The 23374-nt window shown below is 48.5% G+C and overlaps 1 protein-coding gene across 1 annotated transcript in view; it reads right to left on the minus strand.

Moving 5' to 3' along the window:
• The window catches only part of ASIC2 (acid sensing ion channel subunit 2), a 969864-nt gene that overhangs the window by 275998 nt on the left and 670492 nt on the right, over positions 1–23374 (minus strand). The gene's annotated exons all lie outside the window — the stretch shown is intronic.

Genomic DNA, 23374 nt, shown 5'->3' on the forward strand with positions numbered 1-23374 from the left:
AGCCCAGACAGGTAACAAATCACAGCAGAATACTGGCTTTGACTGAGGTTCGAATTTGAGGTCGCTTTCTAACTGCATGACCTTGCGAATCCCCTTACCTACGCCTAACTGGCAAAATGGCGCTCCTCGAACCGCCTTCCCCTCCACTGGCGCCGTTCTGTGCTCTGCGAGAGCAGACAGGTGTCCGACACCCAGCCTGGAGTCTGGCACAGAGGGAGTGCTTCCTAAGTTGGATCAGTTTTCTTCCCCTTTGCTCTCTGAGAACGTAACCTGATGCGGGTTTTTCTGGGAACATCTAAGCCAAAGAGGTAATTTCACTTTCAGGCATTACTCTGTCAGACTTTCTAATCTTCTCCATTGGCACCAAAGAGGTGGTTCTAAAGCCTAGATCTGAATGTGCCTCCTTTTAATTCTTAATTCTCAGAAGTCCCTCAGTTATCTGCAAAGTACAGAGCAGATTTCTTGGCCGGGCCTTCAGGGCTCTTCACCCTGGGACCTGCTGTCCCCAGCCACCACTCTGCAATGCACACTCCAAGCTCCAGGCATCTTAAACTATTGATCTGTCCCAGGATACATAATGCCTTTGCACCAACTCCTCACCTCTGCTTAGACCATCCTTCTCCTGCCCTTCTGTACCCCCCAGATCAGTTCACATGGTGGACTTGGAGCTCTTTGAAAGCAGGGATCCTTTCTTTCTTCCTTTCCTTTCCCTTCCCTTTCTTTTTTCTTTCTTTCTATTTTAAGATTTTATTTATTTATGAGAGAGAGAGAGAGCACTGAGTTGGGAGGAGAGGGAGAAGCAGGTTCCCCTTGAGCAAGGAGCCCCGATGCAGAGCTCGATCTCAGGACCCCGGGATCCTGACCTGAGCTGAAGGCTCAGAGCACCCTTAACCGACTGAGCCACCCAGGCGTCCCGAGCAGGAACCCTTATCTACTTCACTTCTACTTACCTACTTCACCTCAGCATCTTAAGTGTGTACCACCTGCCCATAGTGGGGGGGATGAATGCTTTCTAAGAATGAATCAGTACATTCTGCATAAATGAATAAGGGAGGACCTCTGCACACAGTATCACTTACCCTTCGAACGAAGGGCGGGGAGAGGGACATTTAAACCTTTGTTCATTTCAGGCACATCTCATTAAATGTAGTTCTTGGGAATTGCATCTTAGGTGGGGGTTAGGTTCCAATATGGGGCATAAGGTAAAAATCAAGCAAATAAGAACCATCCTTAGGAATTTCCCAGGAAGGCAGTCCACTGGAAGTAGTAGTTCTCAAGTCTGACCTCCTCAGTTTCTCTTCTGCACTGGTAAGTTTCATTTTCTTTAGTTGAATCCTAAAAATGAGTAATTAGCTTGTGTTTCAAGGTCATGTTCAGTCAAAAATAGGTATGATTAGGGGTGCCTGGGTGGCTCAGTGGGTTAAGCCTCTGCCTTTGGCTCAGGTCTTGATCTCAGGGTCCTGGGATCGAGTCCCACATCGGGGCGGGGGGGGGTTCTGTGCTCGGTGGGGGGCCTGCTTCCCCCCTCTCTCTCTGCCTGCCTGCCTCTCTGCCTACTTGTAGTCTCTGTATTTGCCAAATAAATAAATAAAATCTTTAAAAATATATATATATATGTATGATTAAACACTAGACTGGGTCGGGAACCCATAGAGAGGATTCCTGGGGGACGGGGAGGTGGTGAGGGCATGGCCGGCTGGATGGTGACTGGATGGAGGCACAGGTGGTTAGAAAAGTCTCACGCTGGGAGATTAAAGTAAACAGCAAGATGGAGTCCAAGGGTGAAGCCAGAAATGAACTAGGGATCAGGGAACCAGCAGGTGTCCCAAGAGAAAGGATGGAGAAGCTAAGAAGGGATTGCAAGATGTCAGAGCAGGATCCCGAAGCCGAAGTCAGGGAGGCAGGAAGAGAGATCCAGGCTCTACAAGATGCCACTGTGACAACCAAAGAGAGTGGTCCAGGACCACAGAGGGGATGGCTGCAGGTGTCCTGCGTCCGTGGTTCCCTGCGCCCGGCTCTTTGTGCCACCGTGCCCTTGGCTCATTCAAGAAGTGGCGATCTTCAGATTTTACAAAATATGTTCATGGCAAAGGTAGCACTTCTATAATAAAATTCCAACGTCAACACTGAAGCGTATAAAATAAAACCGGAGAGCCCCTCCCACCTCCCTGGTGCCTCCAGTCCTGCTCTCCAAGGGTAACTAACCAGCGCTAACAGATTGGAGCAGAAAATAGCCTTCCGTATATATTTTAAGCACATGCACTCAAACATACACATTCACGCAGTGTGTTTTTTTTATTGTTATTTAAAAATGCTATTGTTACCTACATTCTGTTACGTGTAATTTTTTTCTCACTTAGTAGATATATTGCGGGAGAGTTTTGCAGCTCTAACTTTTGCACCTGGTATCCCTCAAAGTGAAGTAAGCCCATTAAGGTATCAGATGCCGGGAGGCTATTAAGACCGGATCTCGACATTCTAAGAAAGATCTTCTTTCCATCCTACTCAGTCTGTTAGCCCCAGTGAACTAGAAATGAAAGATTTATGTTGCTAATTATTATTTTTTAAATAAAATTTTAAGGGCAAAGCGCTGCTGGAAATATACACGGTAATTGTGTTTACTGATCGTCACCAGTCCCGAATAGCAATTCACGGTATAAAACTCCAGTAATTAGAACAATAAGCCCAGGTTAATTAAAATACCGGGTAACATTTGGGTAAGAATAAGATCCACTTTGGAGATTTTCCAGGCGCACATTCATTTTGTAAGCATTTCATTCGCCCTGGGAGTTGGTGCTGACAAGGTAAGACGTTCTGTGCTAATCAGCACTGGTCCGCCTTTGATCACGCCCTGCAAATTTCTCTTCTCCGGCTCCAGGACCAGCTTCAGAGAGCAGGGCCCAGCCACTGGGTCCAGCACTGCGTTGTTCATACCTAATCTTGGGTCCCATTCTTGCATTATTACCATCCATGCCACTTGTCTTAATGGTTACAGGCTGGCTAATTAAAGCAATTAATCAAGCCCCCAAGAAGTTTCGGATGCTCTCCAGAGTTTCTTCCGCCTTTGCCCTCCATGCAGTACCAGAGAGCTGGCTCCTTTGGAATACTGTGGTCTCCATGCCCGTCAGAGGATGGGGCTTGTTGGGAATCATTCCTCCTGCTGCCAGGAAGGGTTCATATGAGCTCTGATGGTGGAACCTCAAGGTCACCCCTCTAAAAGGCTCTTCTGGGTGGCCCCTGCTCCAGATCGGGTGGCTGGCCCCTTTGCCGTTCTTCACTGACCATACTTCCTTGTCAATATCCTTTTATGTCCTTGAGATCCATGAAAGCAGACCTACATTTTTCATTTTGTATTTTCAGAGCTTTACCCAAGGCTTGCATACAGGGAACACCCAATGAGAAACCACTCACTCTGCCTAGCCCCTTTCCACCCAAAGACTTTTGGCTAAGGCGAATAATTAATTCCACAGATACTTTATAAGGACCCCCTTTGGGCCAGGTGGTGCTGTGGGCATGATGAGGAATCAGAGATGAATTAGATAAGGCTCTTGCCTGCAAGGAGTTTATAAGCTGGTGGGGAGATCAAGCATATTCACAAATGGCTATAATGACTTCTATCATAGAAGGTCAATGGACTGCCTAAGCAAGTGAGATCCGAAAGGGTTTCATGGAGGAGGTGGCCTTTTGTCTAGGCTTTTGATTTTTATGAAACTGATTTAGTTGCAGAGACATGTGTCAGCATGCGTGTGTATACCTGCTCATATATGAACCTGTAGATGGAGGAGGGAGAGGAGATTGGGATGCTTCTGGAATAAAACCTCCAGAACAAGCAAAGGCACTGGGTAGCATGTGTGCAGAGTCTTACATTCATCACAGAGGTCAAATATTGTTGGGGCAGCAGCTGGCAACCCCAGGAGGAACTTTGGGTCAGGGTGGACCTCTGAAACACTGTGGGCAGGTGAATTTCAAGTTCAGCCTTCCCTTGTTGCCTTCCTCTTTCCCTTCCACATGCCCCTCCCCTCCCCTCCCCTCCAGGTTCCAGACAGGCTTTTTGGATTTTTCAGCTTTTCAGCCCTTGCTAAAAATGCCCACTCTCAGGAAGAGACCAAAACCCAGTTCTCCTATGTGAGTTTGGGTTCCAGTTCTCTGTTTTTACATAATCTGCTTTAGCCTGATTTCACCTGTTGCAGAGCTGTGAGCGAGGATTTGGAGCCAGAATAAGTTCCCGATGTGCACTTTCATCTTTCATCTTTCTTCCACTCCCAGGAGCTGACAAAAGGAGCGGGTCCCCCTCCCTACTGCCCTGCCCCATTTAGTATACATTTCACAGTCGCAAAGCCAAACTTTCTAGGGGACGAGCTTCCTCAACTTCCACTTCTGGTTTTTCTCATTACTTTAATAGAGTAACTAGAGGTAGCAGGTTGGCTTTCTAAGACTTAACTTGCTTTGATTTCCCTTCTCTGCTCTCGTGGGGGTCTCTTTGACCATGGTGAGGAAAGTAAGCCAGTGCTGAGGCTCCTCGGGGGGCCTGTGCAAGGGGCAGCCCGGACATCATGTGCAGGAGCCTCCCATGGTTCAGAAGGGTAGCAGGATAGCTGTGTTGAGTGGGAAAGGGGACATAACAAGACCCCTTTTGTTCTGAAATTTAAAAGGGAAAAAGATGTTCACTTTCACAGGGGATGCTGATCTTTAGGGAGGGGAAAGTGATTCTAGTTCTGCAAAGAATGGTCAGCAGGAACACATCTGGGTGCCCCTAGATCTGGAGGAAGTCTGTGGGAAGGACCGACGATTAAAGAAGCACAGTCTGTGCAATCAGTCGGGGTTGTTTTGGGCATGCTCAGCACCAGCAGTGTGGCTTTGCCTCTTTCAAGGGCCCACAGTGTCCCCCACTGGGGTGGGGGGCAGCCGCTGCCCAGGGTTATCTGCTGGGTTGCAAGGGACCAGCCGATCCCACTAGAGAGCATCCCAGTGTTGATAGGGAAGAGTCTGGGCTTCCCCCGTGTTAATGTGGGATGCCAACCACGCCGTTTCCCCGTCTATGTAAATGCTACGATTTGGAAAAATGCTATGGGGAGAAGTTGAAAACGATGAAACCGAGTCAGAAACCTCAAGCCAAAGAATCCTTGGTGACCTGGGCTGGGGGCCTGGGGCTTTCATGGAGCAGTGAAAAGCAGAGCTAGTAGGGACCGAGGTGACCTCTGCTGTGTCACAACACCTGTCCCAGCCTGATGTCCACGAAAGTGTGGTGGTGGAATCGGATATTGGACAGCTTCCAAAGAGACACTTCCTACCATCTAAAATGGGTTCTCGGGGTGCCCGGGTTGCTCAGTGGGTTAAAGCCTCTGCCTTCAGCTCAGGTCATGATCCCAGAGTCCTGGGATCAAGCCTTGCATCTGGCTCTCTGCTCGGCAGGGAGCCTGCTTCTTCCTCTCTCTCTGCCTGCCTCTCTGCCTACTTGTGATCTCTGTCTGTCGAATAAATAAATAAAATCTTTTTTTAAAAAAAAAAAAGCTTAAAAAAGCAAATAAATGAAATGGGTTCTCTATAAACTTCTCTTGTAAATTTTGAGTCACACCCCGTCCAAAGGGGAAGCTCTGTGGGGCTGTATTTCTTTGTAAATGTGATTTTGTTGAAGCAGTCATTATTTCCGTTGGTGGGTTTAGAGCTGCTGAGTCTTTCAAGTTTTCAAAGCTCTCATGTTTTGGGGGGGGACAGCTCTTGATGCGTTGCTCTTTTGGGTCTAGAGATGAGGCTGGTGGTTAGGGATTTCAGGCCACCTCAGCCCAGTTCTGCCCTTACAGATGAGAACCCGAGATCCAGGGATGGTGAAGGAATGGCCTGAAGTTGGGGGGCCAGTGAGACAGTGCTGGGCAGCATGCAACAGAGGGGGACCGGTGCCTGCTTGACGGTCTTCTTGGTGCAAGCACATCACCTCGTTGGCTCATTCTGGCGTTAGAGTTGGCTGGATGCCACACATACTTCACTTTCCCATGTGGGACCCTGAAGTCATGATGCATCTGTTCTCTGTTGGACCCACAAACATCCATTTTCTTTCTCCTTTCTCTTCCTGGCAATGTGTCCATCATGACGACTCAAGGTTCCCTCCTCTGAAAATCCATTGCTGTCCCCCCAAGAGAGTATGTGGCTCTCGGTACCCAGTGCACTCTCGTATCTGTTTTGTTAGTGCCTGTCATCCGGGCCCTATCTTGGGTTCTTTATGGGCAGAAGTGATTGCACTTCTCTATCCCAGCACCTAGCACAGAGCAGGCATACGTAAATGTAGGTTAAATGAATACATGTGCCCTTGCTTCTTTGGGTCTAGGAGTAATACTTTATACATAACAAATAGCGGTTATTTTATTATGGTTACTTCTTGTTAAAGAGCTATAAAAAAACTTAGCCTTGTACATTCCCAATATACCAGATATGGAGGGGGCCACTTCGCAAATGCAGAACCCGAAGCCCAGAAAGGGAGCTGACTTATCTGAGGATGACATTTCCATGCCAGAATCAAAAACGTGAAAATAAGCCTCTGTGCAAATAAAAAGCCCTGCTTTTGACTCCTGGGCCACCATTTAAAATATTTATTATTTTAGTTGCACTACAATACATCTTCCTATAACATACCTCTGGGCATGAAGAAAGACTAAGGATTATATTTGTTGTTATTATTGTGTGTGTCTTCCTAACAGAAATCATTTCACTTCTTGCTGGAGGTAAGGATCAGAGATGTCCATTTCTCAGTCTTCAAGGAAAGCAGGCCATAATTACTTTCTATTAAATTTTCGGTAGAAATAATCCCCTCTTACATGGGGACAAGATATCAACTGAACTTTCATTACACATTTTCTTCTCACTGAGCTTACAGCCCCCTTGATGAGAAGCTTGATGCCAGCTTAACTAGAGCATTGAAAATGTGCTCTTCTCCAAGTCCGCAGTGGATCCTGGGCACCGCAGTGTGGACCAGACATCTCACGGTGTTGGGAGTTAGGTAATGGCAGGAATTGTGATGTCAGTATTGGGTCTCAGTCTGCCCGAGATGTCATGGCTTCCCTGTTAGCTATCTGGAGCCCAGGAAGGACCACCATGGATCCATGCTCTGCTTTCTAGCTCTGGAGAATGGCATGTGATAGAGGAGAGACAGGCCCAGTATGAGCCAACGCAAAGGCCTTCTCTTGTGAATCTGTTCCTAAGGACTCGGGGGTGGAGGAGGTAGGTTGGTCTTTATTTCTATCGCTGCAACTCTGGCTCCTGGACTTCAGATCTTGGGAGATCAGAGCCTGAGCCAGGCTGAAAGTGGGGCAAAGTCAGCTTTCTGCGTGGGTGAGAAGTGAGTCTGAATCACCACCTCACTCTCCCTCTTGAGTGATAGCAGAAAAGCCAGCAGGAAGTAAGATCCAAATGTTGCCAGAATCCAGCCAGGGAGTCTCGTCTGCCCAGCTTTGCTCTTGTGGTTTTCAAGAAGAGTCTTTCCCTTGAGTAACGGGAGCTGTTGGCTTGCAATTCACGCCAATCATTGCAGCAAGCCTCTATTAAGTGCCTACTGTGTGTCTAATTAATCTCCTGGGGGGATACAAGAGGAGTCTTGACCCATGCCTTCAATAAACTTACCAAGAGTAGAAAGATTCTTTCATTCATTCAACATGTTTCTGAAAGCCTACCCTGTGCTTCATACAGTATTAAGTCCTGAAACCAGAGATGATTGGGACACAGGACCTCCCCTGAAGAATGCCACTGTCTGATAGACTGATGGGGGAGACAGGTGCTTACAAAGTGGGTGAGAAGGACTGGGAGAGCCACCTGTTGGGACTGAAGTGAAAGAGGAAGGGTGGCTCGCCCAGCCCAAGCTCAAGTTACAGGAGGTGATACTTGAAGAGCTTGAAGATCTTGTAGATCCTTCATGAAGGATGTGCAAGAATTAGCGAGTGAGGAAATAAAATTCTGTTCTTACTGTGCAATTTTAGGAGTCAGAATCATCGCCTATTATAATTCAGGCGATGGCTTAATGATTCGTAAGAATAACGGACTAGAGTATTTGAAACTGTAACCATCTCTTTCTGGATATACCCGCAAATAACTAGAGAATAATTAAAAAAAAAAAGAGAAAAGAATTACAAAAAATAACGGAACTCTCACAGGCTGCTGGTAGGAGCGTAAATTGGTACAACTGTTTTCTGGAACACCGGCAGTGTTTGTTAAAGCTTAACATATGGCCACCCTATGACATAGTCATTTTACTCCGAGGTACATACACCCGAAAGAAATGTACGCATACGTTTACTGAAAGTCACATACAAGACGATATTCACAGCAGCGCTGTTCCTAAAAGCCACAGCCTGGAAAATGCCACAACGACCACGAGTACGGATGGGAGAGATGACACCGTGCTCTATTCCGTCCAGCAGCGTGCCATGCCACAGCCAGAATGAAGGGCCCGCAACCATCGCAACAGCATGGACCAGTCTCGTACGAAAGCATATGCGCCCTAAGACCTTATTGTGATTATTGCCTCTAAGAACAGGCAAACTAAGCTATGCTGTTAGGAGTCAGGATAGTGGTTATACATGGAGGGGGGAATAGCCGGGAACAAGCATGGTGGTGGGTGCTTCATGGGTGCAGACTGCGCTCGCCTTCTTGACTTGGAGGTGGGTCTCGCAGAGGTCTGCGCACGCCGTGGGAACTCCGCAGGCCGTCTGCTCATGAGGGCACTGCCTCGTGTGCACCATGCTTCCACAGAGAGTCGCCAGCCGTCTGCAATCCAGAGAGACACGGCAGGTCAGAGGCAGACTGTAAGGGCTGTGGGAACGTGACGTTCAGCAAAGGCCCGTGGTGGATTGGGTCCTCCCGGGTTGCTCTTCTCTTAGAAGAGTGGGTACTCCTAGGAGGCTTGGTGTCCTTGTCTTATTAAATCAAGCACTTCATTTTCCCTCAAGGGAGGCCTCTTCTCATCCATTTAGCTTTTGCAACAGATATTATTTCACGAGAGCGGCTGTGAACACAGGAAGGGTTTTATTTATTTATTTTTTTCACATGGTTCAGTCTCTGTTATTAACGGGTGGCTTGACTCCCTGTGCCTCGATTTACACATCAAGACAATGGGGTAGCAATCTGGGACAGTTATTGCTGATTTACTCCTAATCCTATTAACTGCTTGCCTGCAGGGCTCCAGCAGGACATGGAAAATGAAGGAACCATGCAAATGCAAGGGGTCATTCACTGTATTCTGATGCAGGGGGATGGGCGGCCTGATTCAGAGGTACTGTATCAGGATGCCAAGCTGCGTGCCTAGTGCATTTCTAGGATGCTCTCATCTCAGCATTTTACGTCACCCCCGGACATGTGGCCAAGCCACTGGGCCCTGGGATCCAGCTGTATTCTCAATATCACATGGGCTGCTTTTCTCCATATCCTAGACAGGAAAGCCAGGGGAGAGGCATGTGATGCTCATGTTAATCATTCTCCCAAGACCCTGGCATGCCAGCTGTCCTCCTCACTCCAGATGCCAGGAATGTCACAAGAAAACCACCCTGGAAAGAGATGTGACATAATCTACCATTGTCCCTGACAGCCCAGGATCCCAGCTTGGCTGAGAGCCACAGAGGGAGAGGAGAGAGAACAATGGGCTGAATGTAGACTTCATTTCAGCTTTAGTGCTTGATGCTTTCATCTGACATCTTTTCCAGCACTGGGCAACTATCTACCGACTCCCTACCAGGGCCTGGGCACTGGAGAGGCCACAGCAAACAGACAGAACTAGACCCTGACCCCATGGAGCTCATAGTCCACTGGGGAAAAGAGCTGTTGAAGAGATGTTCACACGTGTGATTCAATAAAGGGTGCTGTGCCAGATATGCGGAGAAAGAGAACAAGGATATCCAAGAGCACGCGGCAAGGTGACCTGGACTGGTCCCGGGTACTGAGGGGAAGGCTCTGCAGAGGACAGGACCGCGAAGCCGGCTCCTAAAGGCTGAATAGGAGTGACTGGGAGAAGAACATGAGGGGAAATGTTCTAGGCAGAGGGAGGAGCTTGTACAGAGGTCTTAAGGCAGGAAGGAGAATGGTGTTCAGAGGAACTAAGAGAAGGTCAAGTAGCTAAAGTGTGATGCATGAGAATGGAGGTCACCCCAGACCCAGCTGCGGAGGCAGCCAGCACCCAGACCACTCAGGGTCCTCTGAGTTGTGGGAAGAATCTAGCAGCTGACTTTAAGGGTAACGGGTGGCTCTTGATGTATCTTAAGCAAAATAATGGTATGTGTCTATTTGTGGTTTTTGTAAAAGAGTTGGGGGCCTGGGTGGCTCAGTCAGCTAAGTGTCTGCCTTCGACTCAGATCATGATCCCTGGGGTCCTGGAATAGAGTCCCTCATTGGGCTCCCTGTTCAGCAGGGAGCCTGCTTCTCCCTCTCCCTCTGCCCTCCTCCTCATCTCTTTCTCTCTCTGTCTCTGTCTCTCAAAAAACAAAACAAAACAAAAACCAAAAAAACAAAAAACCAAACTCAAAAAAAAAAATAAAGAAAATGGTTACTTTGGCTTGCGGTGGGCAGCAGATAGGTGAGGGTCAAAGGGATCTGAGCCAGATCAGTAAGAGGTCATGGCTATACCCCCCACCCCCACCACCCACCCCAGAGACTATGGTGGATTGGACGGGATGAGTGGTGGCAATGACAGCTAGGAGTGGAGAACTTAGAGCTGTAGCTTGGTGACAGAATGGTTAAGATCTGATGATGGTAGGGACAGGCGAGGGAAGGAGAGGTGTTCATGATGTCTGTGCGTGATGTGCAAATGATGGGATCTCTGAGATGGGGGAAATGGGACAGGCAGAAATGCAGAGAAAATTCTAAGTTCTGTTTTTATCTCAATCCTCAGAAGGGCGCTCCCTCTGTAGATAAGGAAATTGAGATCCAGAGTGGTCAAGAAACTCGGCCAAGGTCACAGAGCAAGCTCTCTCAATCACAGCATCCTGGTATTTTGTGGACAATTTCAGAGGCTCATGTCTGTTATACATCCGATTCCTGCAACGTATCACAATTTGCAGAGCAATTTCAAATACATCATCTTGTTTTTTATTTCTACCGGGATAGCCCTACATGGTAGACGAAGCACATATCGTTATACCAACTGTATGGACAAAGGAATTGAAGGCATTAACTTGGCCAATGTCTTAGAGCTGTAACTGGTGTGACCAGGATTGGAACTTTGGTCTCTCTGACTCCCAGACCACGCTTTTCCTGCTGTCGCCCTTCACTGCCAAGTTCACCAACGCTGCCGTCGGATCAATTTTGTTTAACCTCTCTGGACCTTAACTTCCTCACCTGTCAAATTGAGAAAATAATATGCCTCACATAGTAGTATCGTGGCGAGTGTTCAATGAGCAGATGTGTGTAATACGCTTAGCGCAGCACCTCCCAGGAAGCGTGCACTCGGGGCTCATTAGATAGGAGGCTGCTGCTGAGTGCGCCCTTCTTGGCCCTAGCACCCCCTTTCCCTTGAGTAAAGGCAGCAGCTCCCCCAGCTGGGGAGGACCTGGAGAACTGTGGGCCACCTTTTCCCCAAGCAGGTCTCTATCATCCTCCCACCCCACTGAACGGGTGAACAGTTCCCGTTCACTCTGCCCTTGCACCCTCCACCACAGACAGCCAGCGCTGAGTCTTGATCATGCTCTCTTAATGATTTCCTTCTCCTTGCTCACTTCTTCCCCATCCCCAGATACCACTCCAATTCAGATCCCATTTCCTCTTGCCTGACCTCCCCCAACAGCTTTTAGCTGCTCTCCCAAGTGCCTGTCCGATGATGGTGCATGTAGGTTCCTGTGTCTTGCCATTGTCTACACACCAGCACCGACACTCCTTCGTCAATAAATCAGACATCAATTCAGTCTCCTGACAATCTCTCTCCAACTCACCTCTCAGTGCTACTCAACAGGGACCCTTGTCTCCAGCCAAAGAATCCAAACCACCGTCTCCCAGTGTGTTCCTCCCAACCCCTCCACCACACTTTGTGCCTCCTACCCAGACCCTCCCTCTCTCTCCTTTCTGCCTATCTCCCCCCTTTCTCGAGGCCCCACTCGAGTCTCACCTCTTTTGTAAAACTGCCCCAGATTCTCCAGGCTAGAAATCTCTCCCGGGGATCCTCAAAGTGCTGATGGTCTTTTCTAGACCTTGTGGGCTGCAACCAGGATGCCCAGCACAGCACCCAGCACCCAGTCTGATAGCTGTCCACCACCACCTGTGACACCTCCGTTTCCGGGGGCCCCGCTGCTAGGATCGAGATACCCCCTCTTCAGGGGGCACACACAATCCCCGCTTTCACCCTGTCCTATCCTTTAGAGAACCCATACATTGCTCTACCTCCGGATTCCTTCTTATTCACTCTCTCTGGCTCCCTGTTCTCCCCTCCCATGCAGCAGGAAGAATCAGGCCAAGGAGCTAAAAAAGAAAACCCTTGTCTCCACTTGCTCCTGTCTTCAGCACAGTTGTTTCTGAGTTTTGTTTTGTTTTTTTCTTTTAAATAGAGATTCTGCAAACCCTGTGATACTTAGTGATTGCTATATACACATGTATTTGTGCATTAAATTAATCTCCAGGGGATATCCTGCTAAATATAGTAATTATGTGAACCAGAATGTTTTCAAACACCTTTCTCTCCTTGCTATTTTTACCCTGTTCCTGGAGCTGGGGGTGCTGTCTTTGGGAAAGCGGGTGGAACCTTGCCTGACGGGCCAAAAGCTTTCCTTATTTAAGAATAAACTTCTTGAGGAGGCAGGGAAAAGCTCAGAATCCAGGGGGAAAGAAGGGGGTGGGCTGTCTAGGTGGTGAGGGGGGTGACAGTATGCAGTGGTTGACAGAGTGGTGTAGCTTTGACTTCTACCACCATCCCCTACAAACAACCACCCACTCTCTTAGGATCTCAGCTTCCTCATCTGTGAAATGGAGCCATTAGGACTCATTTTGCAGGGTATTTTAGGATCAGGACCACATATATGCATAGCAGATAGTAGGTTTTTGTGAAGCCGTGGTCATTAGTGTAATTAAGCTATTAATTCCTCCTTGGCTGAGAAGTTCATTAGCTGTAAGGCTGTTGGGTTTAATGGGACTGTCTGCCTACAGTGGATAAGGAAGGCCTGAGCTAATGCGGCTAATGCGAAGAGGACCCAGACTGAGACTCACAGCTCGCCAGACTCACAGCTCTGCTTGGGAAAGAACCTTAGAAGTCATCTAGGAAATCCTCCCATTCCACGAAGGGGAGAATCAAGGCCCAAATTGCAGAAGGGGAGGGACCAATGCCAAGAAGCTCATCACAGCCTGCTATCTTGGTCACCCGTACAAGTCCCCCACGTGGTACCCAGTTATGTCTTAGTGGGCACTGTGTGGCCTCTCTAAAGAGTCTTTTCTTTTTACATGCAAACCTGGAGCATGAGAATTGGAGTCCAGGCCTTGGCTCTGTCCTTAACAGCTGTCTCTCGGCTCTGGACAAACCACTTAGCCTCATTCAGCCTTGGTTTTTTTTCACCTTCCCAATGGGCACCATGATCTTGGCTTTGGCCTCGTAGGTTTGTGAGGATCAGGGATGATACGCCTGTGGGCCTATGCAGAACCACCCAAGCAGGTGACTGGACCTGTCCTCTCCTCACAGAAAGGAGTCGCCTTCGGCAGTGAGGAGGAGGAACGCGTTTGGGGTGAGAAGGGAAGGGCCTATCCTCCCACCTTCGATAACTTAGGCATGCAGGTGTGTTCTTAGAGACTCTACCTGTCCTCATGGGAAAAGGTGGGGTCCTTAGCTCTACACGGGTTGCTTTGTGGCCTGAGATCAGTTTCTCTCTCTCTCTCTCAATCTGTAAAAGGGGAGTGGCTATGGGACCACATGATCAATAAGACCTCACTGGCCCCCGCGAGCCATGCTTCCCAGCCCATTGTGAGGGAAGGAGCTTTATCTCCCCCTCCCTGAAGCACCTAGTTTGGCCCCAGGCTCCTCACTCCACTCTGGCAGGGCTGAGAGAAGGGCTTTGGGAATAGCACCCCACAGAGTCAGGGATGAGCTAGGATCCCAGGAATACAGGCTGCGTTCCCGGAGCCAGAGCCTGAACACAGACCGCAGTGAGTCCCCACGACACTCCAGGGGCTCAGCCCACGGGCTCACGGGAGTGGACCCCACCACAGGGCTCCTACAGAGAGCTAAGCCCCAAGACTCATTTCATCCTTTGGGCCACACTATTCCAGTCCTCAAGACCAAATCCTTATTATCCAGAAAAGGAAACAAAGACTCAAAGAGGTTAAGAGGCTCAGGATGGGCTGCACAGCAGGTAAGAGCGGGGAGTCAGAATGCTCAGTCTGTGTGGTCGGAAAACCTCAGCTCTGTTCACGCCTCTAGATGCTGCCTCAGTTTCTTCTGAGTAACCACTCTGAGGCACCAAAAGCTCTGAACTGAACAACCCAGATTAAAGGCACACATTTTATTTTGCCACTTTAAAATTTTTTTTGATCTGCCCTCTTGAAAAGGTCTGCGCGGACTCCTGAGTCAAAGACGGGCCTTTGTTATGCTAAGTAGCAGTAATTCATACGCCCGATGCTTTAAAAAAAAAAAAAAAGCTACAAATCTTATAACGCATTTTCTGTCTACCAGGGAGGGTGGGTAATATCATTTAGTCCTTAAAATGTCGCCCTTATAGTGATCGCTGTTCTCTGGATGAACAATGAGGGTTTAGAAAGGCTACGTAGATGCCCAAAGTCATCCTGCCAGCAGGTGACAGAGCCAGGATCCAAAGGAAGCGCCTGACACTAGTCTCAATTTCGGCTGCATATTGGGTTTATGTCTGGGAGCCGGGGGAGGACTTCTGGAAGTTAGGATGTCGTGTCCTACCCTAGACTAACCGACTCAGGATCTCTGGGACACAGAGAAGGGCCCCTGTGTTGGTTAAAGCTCATGGGACAATTCTGATGCTCACTGAAGGCTAAAAATCGTGGCTTTACTGGCAGAGGATTCTTTCCCACTAACTGAGGTTGCTGAGTGACTAAGTGGTGTCAACTTCCCAGAAGCCTCCTGGTGTTCCGAGGGTTGCCTCAGCCCTCTCAATGCCGGAAAGGTTAATACTAGAGTTTCTTGCTCCCTGCGCTGTCTGATAGAGATATAATGTGGGACACTGATGCACTTTTAACGTGTTCCAGTAACTCCGTTTTAAACAGAAGTGAAGAGAAACAAGTGAAATTGATTTCCTAAATATATTTTATCTAACCCAATACATAAAAAAATATTGCTCCGACATGTCATTGATATAAAAATAATTAATGAGATACTCTACATTCTTTTTCTTTTCTCTTTTATGAAGTCGGAGAAATCTGGTATGTTATCCCTCCAGCATATCTCACTTCGGAGCAGCCACATTTCAAGGGCTCGATAGCTACAGTGTGGGGAAAAATGGCTCATGTATCAGACGCTGCCACTTTAGACAATTTTCTCGGGCCCTCATCTCTGCCCCCCTACAAGGTCTCAGATGCGTACAGGAATTATAGCATATGCCCAAGAGGAAATGTCCCTCATTGAATTTTCACGGCCTTCTAGGTACCAATCTATCTTATTACCTACACACAGTCTGTTCAATCCACAATAATCAATTCCTGCTCTCCCCAGTGCTCAATGATTACCACCATAGCGTTAGCTAATACCTCTATCCCATCCCATCATGGCAGGGTGTGTGTGTGTGTGTGTGTGTGTGTGTGTGTGTGTGTTGAGAAGAGTGAAGCTTCACTCTCTTAGCAACCATTTCACCCACGGACTCTTTACGAAGTGTCCAGCCTTGGGCAGAATTCCAGGAACTTGGCTTTGGCAGGATGATAGAAGGCCAGTCCTCCTTGCTTCAGACTCCTTTCTTTGTTTGTTTCTAACACGTGAAATGTCTGGAGAAGTAATTGGATGATATGGATCAGGAGACATAAAAAAATATCCATTCCCTTTGACCAAGTAATTTCCTAAGGAAATAATCTGAAATGGAGAGAAAGCTTCATGCCTGGAGATGCTGATCAAGGCCTTATTTCCGCCGGGATATAATTGGACACCTCCCAGCTCTTCCGCTCTGGTGTGGTGATTACAGAGGGCGAGCCAAGACCGAAGTGTGGGAGATCACACAGCCATCTGAAGTAATATCAGAAAGTGATCATAAAGCAGACTTCTTACGGTAAAACACCCAGGGGAGAGAGCTAGAATCAAGATTGTTTATGCGGAACTATAAGTACGTAAAAATATCTCCGCACAACCAAATAACAAAGAGAATAAACCGAGAAGCTTAAAGTAGTTATCTTTCGGGGGTATGATGATGGGCAATTTTTCCCTTCCCTTTTCCCACTTATCTGTATTTTTTGCCATACAGTGAGTACGTCTTCCTTTTGTAATAAAATAGGCTCTGTTGTAATAAGCAAGCAGGGTGAAGAGGGGGAAAACTTTGAAAAGCAATGAGAAAGTTTTCTGCAGGTTAGGAAATCGTTTAGCTATGCCTGTAGGGTCCTGGGGGAGGGGAAGGGGAGAACTGGGAATTGTGGGTAGGAAGGGTCCTCTCCTGCTCGGGGGATTTGCATTTTGCACACTGATGCATCATTTCTGACAATTTGCAAAGTCTCTCCCCACCCCACCCCCCGAGACTTGGACTGGGGCTGCCCCTCTAACAAAAAGCCAGTTTGTGAGGAAGACCCCCTCTTCAGTGGTGTTGACACAACAAACTCTTTCTTCAGCCTGGAGCTGCAAAATGGACGTATTCAGGGCCCCCAGGAAGAGGCTGGACAAGGAGGTGCTCAGTGGCTCTATGTCTAAGATTAAGAGTCTGAGAAGCACAACTATATTCCGAGCCCCTGGGCTGCAGAATCCTTGTCTTAGGGCACTGAGTTTGAAACCCCGGGGCCTTATAGAGTCTACACATTCCAAAAGGAGAGCCTCATAACCTTTGTATGTTGCAAAATGAGCTTAGAGGAGGAAACATTAGCTGAGGCAACTCGGGGGAGAGGAGTTAATGTACCCATTTCCCAGACAATGAAACTGAGGCCTAGAGAGGGTAAAGAAAGTCACTACAGGAGAGAAGGGGCCAAATTCAGCCAAGTGCATGCACGTGCACCATGTGACCTTTTCTGCTCTACCCTGCACGGGTTATAGACACAGCGGACAAGCTTGGAAGAGAGAAACTTGGCTGTTTGAGAAACTTGGCTTCCAGTCCCACCCAACTGTATTTTCTCACCGCTGGGTTCTTGCACTTTACTGCACAAAGGGAAATGGACCCGTCCTCCACACAGCCTGCTCCAAAATATCCCACTGGAAATCAACCCAGGCAGTATGCCTGTCCTCAAAGTGGAGAGGAAGTTTGACCCATTCTTATGGGTCTTATATCCTTATATGAAGGGAGGATCTTGAGTCCTAGATTAGTTGTTGGAACTATTATTAGTTGGAACTATTTAGAATCCAGGCAACTGTTCCTTCTCTCCAAACGAGCGACCAACCCAAGACCGCGGGGGCTCGTGTGTCATCCTCTCCTGACAAGGACTGACAAAGGGTCCTCTGTATTTGGCAGGTGACGGGGGTCGTCTTCCTGCAGGCAAGAGCAAGACTAATGGAGCTTTCAGCGGAAGATGGAGGAGTAACTCAGGCAGGCTGCAAACATGCAAGCTGTCAGGGTGATTCACAGAGTAATTACAGAATAATACAGTGTAAACTATTAGAGGATAATAACAATAAGTCAGGATTGACTCATCGCTTTGAAAACTTGGGGCTGACAAACCTGCCAGGTATTTGCTACTCCTCAAAGTCTGTAAAACAGTGTCATATGAGCCAAGCCTGGCATCTGGATTCCAAAGAGACAGCTCTATTATTCCCTTTTACATTAAACGGTGAGAACACAGAAATGGAAAAATATATATATAAGTGTAATATTGGCACTCGCGTCCAGATACAATGACAATTGTCAGGCACCTAAAATCCCCAGCTGTGGGGTGGACACGGTTCACTGAAAGTCAAAAATCAAGCCAGGGCAGGAGGATGGACATGCCTTGTTCTAACTAAAATGAAAATGAAAATACTATCATGAAAGCCGGACTTGCTAGAGCACCTACTACGTGCCGGGTAATTTACACACGTTTCATTCATGGGAATTCTCACCAATTAGCAAGTGGGAAACCTGGGTCTCATTGTTTTGGGTTGAAGAAACTGTGGTTTAGTTGATCAAAGCGGGGCAGCCGAGATGACAGAGATCATAAGTAGGGGAGACAGGTTTCGAACCCACAGAGGATGGGTTTCCCAATCTAGACATTTTCCACCATTCCAGGCTGGGTTGGTTCCAGGAGCTGTAAGGCTGGGGTTCACTGACCCATAAGCCTGGTTGACACTCGGAACAATTCTTCAGGGGCTGCCAGAGAAAAAAGTCTGGCTGCCACCAGGATTGGGCAAATACGTGGCAGAAGCAGGTCCAAACGCCAAGGGAGACCCCAGCTCAGAGGCTGTGAATGTGGCGTGAATGTGAGGGTGTCCAAGGTCAGAATTATTGATCAAATACTTGGGAAGTATCCATGTCACCTTAGGACTTGGGGGCCATGAAGATGACTAAGACAGTCCCTCCATTAAAGGAGCCCACAGTTCAGCCCATCCCAGACACACAAGTGCTACATAGACCTAGTAGCCTCACAGAAGAGGGAGGAACAAAGTCCGAGTCTCGTTTGAATGGAGGTGACATTAGAGTGAAGCACTGGGCAGAAAAGTGAGGGCAGAAAAGGCGAGTTTAGAGAGGAGGTCCTGAGCAGGACACCAGGCACGAAAGTTCTGGGACACCAATGGGCTGGGGCAGAGAGGCAGCAGAGCAGAAGGAGGAGTGGGCAGAGCGGAGGGTGGAGAGGAAGAGTGTGGTAAGTCCTATGGTGCCCATGTAATCTGGACTTGATCCAGCAACAGTGGGAAGTTGGTCAGGCGGGCTGTTTCCGTCTGATTCTGAGAGAGTTACTCAGGGCCTGACAAGAAGGTCCGGCAGGCAGGGTGCCGAGTCCAGGTACAGTGCCTGGAATCCAGGCCCAGAAAGCAGGAGGCCTGCAGACGGGGGAGGGAGGGAACAAAGGGGAATGCAGTTGCTGGGAAGGCAGGGGCCAGAGATCCAGGCCACATCCCCCACAGTGGAGGAAGGGAGCAGCAGTGATAATAAAGGGGTTTCTCCTGGATCAGAGCTGTCTATGCTGGGGATTTCCTTGGGCAGCTCCCCAGAAGTGATGAGAGCCTAGCTAGCCATGTGGCCTCCAAGGGCGGCCCGGGAGCCTTCCTGATATTTCCCTGTGTGTCTGAAACCCTGGGACTAGTCTCCATGCTGAGTTCCTTGTCAAATCTCCCGTTTGCCTCTCTCCCTGCCATTCTGCACCCCACCCCAAGCCACTCCATGGAAGACTGTTGGGGGACAGGAGCGGGGACAGGGCGGGGGTGGGGGGGGTCCTGGGACAGCTGCAGACAGACCTGCCTGCCAGGCGGGCCTGTATTTGGGCCTCAGATCTCTCCCTGGCCCCAGTTCCTCTGTCCTCCAGGTCAGTTTCTGGATCATTTCAAAGCTTTAAACAAATGGGATTTACAAGCCCAGTGTCTCTAGGTCAGCCTTTTCTTCCGTGGAGGCGCTTCATTCTCTCCGGAAGCCAAAGGAAAAATGACAAACACTAATCTCGTCTTTATTTAAAATCTGGATCTTTTGGTCAATGTGAGGTATTCCTTTGTTGACATTAATTTTGATTTTTTTTTTTTTAAGAAGTGCTGCCTTCAAATCTGCTTTATCTTGAGATCTTTGCCTCCCCTTAAGTTTTGCTCTGGAGGCAAGGGCCTTCTTGGTCTCACTCATTGCCCAGGGCTGGGTGGGGGGCTGACGTCCATGAGCAAGGCGCTTGGCAGAATCCCAGGGCTGTGGGTGTTCTGCAGGTGAGCAGAGTCAAGCCCAGAAAAGTTGCCCCAGGCTGTGTCTGGAGAGTGATTAGCTCTTCAAGGTTCTGTCAAGGCTGTGCCCCTCCCCCCATCCCCCTCCTCTGGAGATGTGGCTGGAGTCTGACTGATTCTAGAAAGCCAGGCCCACTTGAGTGTGGTGTAACCCGTTGTCACACAGGCGGTAATGAGGCTTCTTGTTGACTGATACAAAAAGCTACCAGACGGTCAGATTTGTCAAGTGCGCTCATGGCACAGAGGAGCCGGGAAGGTTCTGAAGCTAGACAAATGGCCTCGGTTCTTGAGACAGAAATATTCCTAGAGCTGGGAAGGGTGATTTGTCAGGCTGCCTGGGCTGGATGGAAATGTCTCCTGAGAACATCCAACTCCCTTTTCGTCTGGGGCCCTTCAAGCAATCCCCTTCCCCAGAGTGGGCTTTATGCTTCTGAGGGGTCCTGCCCTCCCCGAGGGGGCCATGGGAGACGAGGGACTGAGTTTCCATTGTACAAAAGCACACTGGCATCCAGGGAGAAAGCAGCAGCAGAACCCAAAGTCTGGACTGCGCTGTCTCGCAGACCCGGGTTCGAGCTCTGACTGCACCACTTAACAGAGTAACAACGGCGACCCGTTGCTGAGTTCCGCCCGGGCCACTATGAACACGCCAGCTCACTGAACCGCACCAAGATTTTACGTTTTTCAGGTGTGGGACTGAGCCTCTGAGAGCCTTGCTGCCCAAAGGCGGGCAACACTTAATAGCAGAGTCCTGATTTTTAACTTAAGATGCTCTGACTCCAAAGTCCTTTCTATGCTTCCTCCGAGTCATGTGACCTGGGGCAGGTTCTCTTTGCTTCTCAGGGCCCCAGTTTCCTCCACCGTTTCATGGGGCTAGTAATGCTGTCAGCACTCTTGTGCGGATGGAATGAGATCATGTGTTCAATGAGCATCCGTTAGGGGACTGCACTCACTGCTCCTGGTCACACGCTGACTCTGGAAGTGGGAAAGGGATGGAGACGGTTCTTACAGCGGGGACCTCCCGGGCTCCTAGGAGAGGCTGGGAGTAAGCAAAGATGATAGCCTCCAATTAGAAGCATGCAGCAGACGAAAGCTGGGGTGACCGGGAGGAAGGGTGTAAGCGGGAGAACCTGGGCTGGCTTCCTAGGGAAGGTGACCTCCAGCTTGGGTTCTGAAGAAATGGAGGAAAGGTAGTTCCAGGCACTCTGTGCACATCAGAGGCAAGAAGGAGCAAGGCACACACATGCAGGCATGGCCCTGGATGCTGGCCAAGCAGGCCCGCTTTCTCAGCGGGAGGAATAACCATTGATGGTGAAAATTAATTCTTGGGGTGGAGGGTGAATGATCTTGGATAGTTCACGGGTTCGTGGCCTTCCAAAGGGTCACAGTACACAGATATGCGGTATATCGGTGATATTAAAATTTCCTGGGAAGATGAGGACAAAAAGTCTAAAAAGTCTCTGTAGGTTACGATATGGGTGAACCTTGAGGACACCATGCTAAAGGAAGTATGTTAGGCATAAAAGACATATGCTGCGTGATTCCACGTACGTGAGGTACCTAGAGAAGTCAAACATACAGAGGCAGGAAGCAGAATGGTGCTTGCTCAGAGCTGCATGATAGGGAGATGGGGAGTTAGTGTTTATTAGGGACACAGCTTCAGCTCAGCAAAATGAAAAATTCTGGAGATTGGGACCAACGGTGTGAAATGGTTAAATGGTACATTTGATGTTATCTGTTTTTTTCACCACAATAACATTTTTTTTTTTTAAAGGAAAAAAAGGGAGCTTCCATAGGGAAAAGGGCTGAGAAGCACTGGGTTAGAACAGGGTGTTGGGGGGGGAGATGGAGTCCGCCTGGAGATGAGGCTGGAAAGGTGAACAAGGCCAGGCCCCCAAAATCTTGGCTCTCCTGTTCAGTAGACCGGTTTCAATCAGACGGGTGTGCGGTTGGCAAACGTTTTCTGTAAATATTTTTTATTTTGTGGTTCATGGGGTCTGCTGAACTCGGCTGCCATGGAGCAAAAGCAGCCGTGGAAATATGCAGATGAACGGGGGTGATTGTGTTCCAATAAAACTTTATTTACAAAAACAAATGCATTTGGATTTGGCTTGAGGACTGTAGTTTGCTGACCCCTGCTATGCACTCAGGGCATCCAGTCTGCATTTTAAAAGCCACTTTGACATCTCCATCCGGATTGGAGAGAGTGGTGCATGGAGACGGCCCGCCCAGCACAGTGTCTTGTGCTTGAGGTGGGTCCCTTTCCTTTCTCTACCAGACGGACAGCGTCTTTTGAGTGGGGGCGGGTGTAGCGGTCCCTCTGGGGCTGCCTCCTCTTTTTGACCTTGTGCACACCCAGGGCCGTTATGTCTCCCCAGCTCCCAAGACCCCCAGAAGGAAAGCAATAGAATTCTTTGAGGTCATTTTAGCTGCAGCGAGAAGACCCAGAGCCAATATGACAGTGGTGACACTCGTAAGGGTATCTGATATTTCTCTGTTAGCAAAACAGATGACTTACCCCTCACCCCGACCCTGCCAATGCACCCCCTCCCCCAAGGCAATTCTCCCACCCCCGCATTTCATAGCTTTGATTCGTTAACTCCAAGGGCTGGAACTGCAGGTAACACTTAGAGTTGCATTTTAAGCAGGCAAGGGTGATTGGTTTAAAAGCGGCCTCTCTAAAAAGGTTAATATTATAAATGCACCTTAAATGCCTAATACATAACCAAGTGCCACAAATATGGAAATGTCAGCAGTGTGAAAACTCAGAAAACAAGAAAAAAAAAAGCAGCTCACCTTTGGCCTCTGCTGTATGTTATGAAGGTCTGTGCTGCTAAGTCAGGCTGCCAGCTGGGCTGGAGAACCGCCTTCAGGTCCCCTGGGGACCCGTGGGCCGTGCCTATTGGTGTGAATGGGCCAGAGGAAAAAGCCACCCCTCCTCCAGGGGCAGGGAAGGACCATGGTCAGGGGCCAGTCTCTTAATCTGCCAGAGTATTGGTCTCCTCAGATGCAAAGTGGGGAGGCTGATAATTATTCTTGCCCTACTTGCCTCATTTAGAAAGTTCGGAAAGTTCTTAATTAACTCCTCATCCCACCGTAAGTGTTGGATACTGCTATTTTTTTTTCCCCCTAGCATCCAGGTCAGGGCTTGGCACACAGCCAGCCCTGTGTGCCAAGCTCAGAAAATAATCATTAAATACTCAGTAAATAAATAAAATACATAAAAATAAATAATAATAATAAATAATAATAATAAATAATAAATAAATAAATAAATAAAATAAAAAATAAATACTCAGTAAATACAGCTCAGTAAATACTCATTGAATGGATGTTTCCTCTCTTTCCTTATGCCTTCTTCCCAGGGCCTGTAATGCTTCAAAGTTGGCCTCCATTTGTTTAGACAAATGCTAAAATTTTAGGCATGATCTCCCTCAGGTGTACCTGTGTTTT

The sequence above is a fragment of the Neovison vison genome, chromosome 5 (genome assembly GCF_020171115.1).
Source record: "Neovison vison isolate M4711 chromosome 5, ASM_NN_V1, whole genome shotgun sequence".
NCBI lineage: Eukaryota > Metazoa > Chordata > Mammalia > Carnivora > Mustelidae > Neogale > Neogale vison.